At 37.7% G+C, this 3,929-nt stretch overlaps 1 pseudogene; it reads left to right on the top strand.

The window, feature by feature from the left end:
• Positions 1 to 562: 562 nt before the first annotated feature.
• Positions 563 to 2,561, top strand: LOC143686887 (THO complex subunit 1 pseudogene; annotated as a pseudogene).
• The last annotated feature ends 1,368 nt before the right edge of the window (positions 2,562 to 3,929 follow it).

A 3,929-nucleotide genomic window follows, 5' to 3' on the forward strand; every position in this document is an offset into this window, starting at 1 on the left:
CTTATGTCACATCTGCTTAGTTTCCTTCAATCTGGACTGATTTCCCCAGGCTGTCCTTGACTTTCATGACCTTGACACTATTGAACATGACGGCTTTGATTTCATTGAGAGCCCCTCAATGTGGTTTGTCTGATACAGGCTCATGATCTGATTCAGATTATGCCTCTTTGACAGGAGTATCACCGATGTGATGTTGTTTTTCTCAGTGTGTCTTATCAGAAGGCACATGATATTGGTTTATCTCACGCCTAACAATGTTAACTTTGATCATTTGATTAAAGCGGTGTCTGCCAAGCTTCTCATTTTAAAGACATTGTTCTCCTTTGTCATTAAATGAGTATTTTGTGGAAAGGTAGTTTTAGACTATGTAAATAAATTGAAATAAAACTTTCAATTTATTAATACATCTAAACTTTCAATTTATTAAGTTATTTATCTATAAATGTATCAACTCCTGTTCTATTCAGTGGGTCATAATCTGTTACTAAAACTGTGGGGTTTGATACTTTGATTGTACCTAATTTGGCCAGTGGGAGCCCCTTCCGCCTGGCTTACTTTTGACATGACCCTATTATTCTCTGAGCACTTCCATACTTTCCGGACACCACCACTTTTCAGTCTGCCCCAGCAGTTTACAAAGTCTACCAGAGAAGCCTTGAAGGACAAAAAGATCAGGCCATTTTTAAGTACCTTCTGCCAGTTACCAGGCAGTGAAAAAAAACAATACGCTTGACCAAACTTTCAGAGGGCTTCTAGAAGAAGAAATTATAAACCATTCATCATGTGAAATGTTTTAGCCGGTATTTCTCTTGCTGTTGAGGGAGTAACAGGAGGCATATGGACTGCATCTACATCTTTTGAATTGTTGAGAGATGTTTTGGATTGTCTTCCTTTGGACCAGTGTGACACAATATTCACTTTTATGGGGAAAAAATGTTGCTACTTGGAAATCAATTACATTCTATTCAGCTGGGAAAACTTATTTACTGCATATGTGTGACAATCTCCTAAGAAAATTATTTAAATCCCAGAATACAGTCTTCTGAGGAAGAATTCAGCTCTTTTTGGCAAGGCTTTTGCCTTTATCTGAGAAATCAAGTCTTAACTTGCAGAGTCAATTTCATCTGGAAAATGTCACCCTTTTCAATACCAGTGAACAGGAGAGGAGGCTGGGTCAGAAGCTCACTGAGGATAGAGAAGAAGGATGGATGTAGAAGAAAGTGAAATGTGAGATGATTAAGCTCTAACACCTTGCTCCCTTCCAATCAATAACAACCCATATTGAAAATTCTGGTCACTGCAGGATTATGTCAGGAACTCTGTGCAATGCTATGAGAAGATTTCATGGAAAACTTTTCTTAAGTATTCTGAAGAAGTTTCAGTTGTTTTTAAGAGTTATAAATTAGATGATACTCAGACCCCAAGGAAAAAGATGGAAGGATTGAAAACAGGAGGAGAGCGTGTATCTTTTGCACAATTTTTAAAAGTGAAAAGCTGATGGATTTACAACTGAGTGATGGTAACTTTCGCAGACATATCCTGCTGCAGCATCTCATTTTATTCCAATATCTCAAGGGGCAAGTCAAATTCAAAAGTTCAAACTCCGTTTTAACTGATGAGCAGTCACTCTGGATAGAAAATACTGCAAAATTAGTCTATCTACTACTATCTGAAAACCCCCCAATGGAGAAAAATTTTCAAAGATGGTAGAGCATGTATTAAACATTGAAGAAAACTGAAACTCATGGAAAAATGAAGGCTGCCCAAGTTTTGTAGAGGAAAGAACATCAGTTTCCAAGCCTATAAGAGTTCTATGAATGAGAACAGCCCCAGAAGATTTACTTGGGAAAGGTCCCCCCTCCCCATTTTTATTGATGGGAAATAAGGAGTTAACAAGGCTTTGTAATTTCTGTCCTGACAATATGGAAGCCTGTAAATCAGAGACAAAGGAATACATGCCAACTTTGGAGGAGTTTTTGAAGAAGCCATTGAACAAGCAGACCCTGAGAAAATGGTTGAAAATGAATATAAAGCTATGAACAATTCAAATTATAGTTGGTGAGCACTGAGACTCTGGACATGGAGAAGCCCTCACTTCTTTCAGCCAACCACCAGCAGTTTAAACGTTTGCCGGAATATCTTGAAAACCTGGTGATAAAGCTAGCCAAGGAATTATCACCTCCTTCTGAAGAAATAAAAGCAGGTTGAGGATGAAGATGAGGAAGATAATGATGCTTTTACCGAAGGAAAATGAAAATCCTGATGTGTGGTGAAACAAACTTGTAACAGGGGAACAGATAGATGTATTTGCCAACAAGCTGGGTGAACAATGGAAGATTCTGGCTCCCTACTTGGAAATGAAAGACTCTGAAATCAGGCAGACTGGGTGTGGCAGTGAAGACATGAAGATGAGAACTAAGCAGCTGCTAGTTGCCTGGCAAAATCTAGAGGGAATACATACAACACCTGAGAATCTGATTAATGCATTGACTAAAGTGGGATTGAGTGACCTTGCAAAAAGTCTAACCAATGACAATGAGACAAATAATATTTTTTTTTAAATTAAAACTGTGATAAGATTTTGTTACCAAGGAGCATTTGATAAGAGGTTCACTGGTTTTGGTAAACAATAAACATTTTTATAACAGCTAAAGAAAATCAGATATTTCAGCTTCATCTTGTACTTTACCTGTCTCCCACTAGAAACTGCCATTCCTCCAAGGAGCACTGGTTCATTTAGTAGAGAATGGTATTTAACAAACAAACTCTGGGCCCTAGGTGTGTTCATTGCTATTGGGATGTTGCTGCTCTCAGGCCTCTTGGTAGGAAGAACTAATATATGTATATGTGTGGACGTTCCTGCAAAAATACACATTTACATCTATTCACATATAAAAAACTATGAGTTCACACTATTTCCAATTCCAATTTCATATCCAGTTTTCTCCCTTACATATTTATAACTCCTCTGAGAGTGGGAAACTGTTCCATCTCATTCATGGTAAAACCCAGAGACTTTCCTTGGCCCACATGAACTTGCAGCCACTCATGTCTTCTCATTCTCCTCCTTTCTCACCCTACTCCAACACCTTGCTGTCTTCTGAGCACCTTAAGTTCTTAGAGAGTTTTCCTCTCAGGAAACTAGGGTAATTTTGTCAGGAGGAGAGTTGGGAAGCTGAGATTGGAAAATAAATCTTTTTGACACAAAAGGCAATGATCCATTAGCCTGGGTGGCCCATAGTGACCAATATCCCGGAGACTGGGTGGTTTCCCATAGACTTGCGGAGTCATTAGCTGTACCTGGTGCCTTTCCCCTCCCACCTGATGTAGAGTAGTGAGCACACCAAATCATCTAGAGTAGTCTATGAAGCTGCAGTCAGAGAATCGAGGTCGGTGACCTTGTCGGGGAACACGGGAGATGTCAGCTAACAAACCTAGGTAGGAGGATCAAGCTGTGCACATTTCTTTCTCTACAGTTAAAGAGTAAGCTGGCAGCATACTAAATCAAGTGTTGATAGGTCACTCTCTGTTCCTCAGGGTCACCAGAGACTGAAAGTGTGCTTAGGATCAGAAGAGCCAAGTACATTACCTAAATTCTTTATACTGAACTGTAATTTTCATTTATTTATTTACTCATCCATTCTTTTATACAGCAATTATGTATGGTACACATGTTATGAGCCAACAACTGACAGTTCACATTTATACAAATGAATTAACAATACCCACATTACATATAATTACATATATAACATAATATATTCTTATAAATATATTTTATAATTCATAATATATGCTTAAAAATATATTATAGGTAATTAGTTAACATAAATAATTGTTGAATTTTAAACTATATCTATACAAACACTTAAATGGCATGTGCACGCACATTATTTCTAAATATAATTTTATTAACCCATTTTATAAAC

This window comes from Tamandua tetradactyla, chromosome 6 (genome assembly GCF_023851605.1).
Source record: "Tamandua tetradactyla isolate mTamTet1 chromosome 6, mTamTet1.pri, whole genome shotgun sequence".
NCBI lineage: Eukaryota > Metazoa > Chordata > Mammalia > Pilosa > Myrmecophagidae > Tamandua > Tamandua tetradactyla.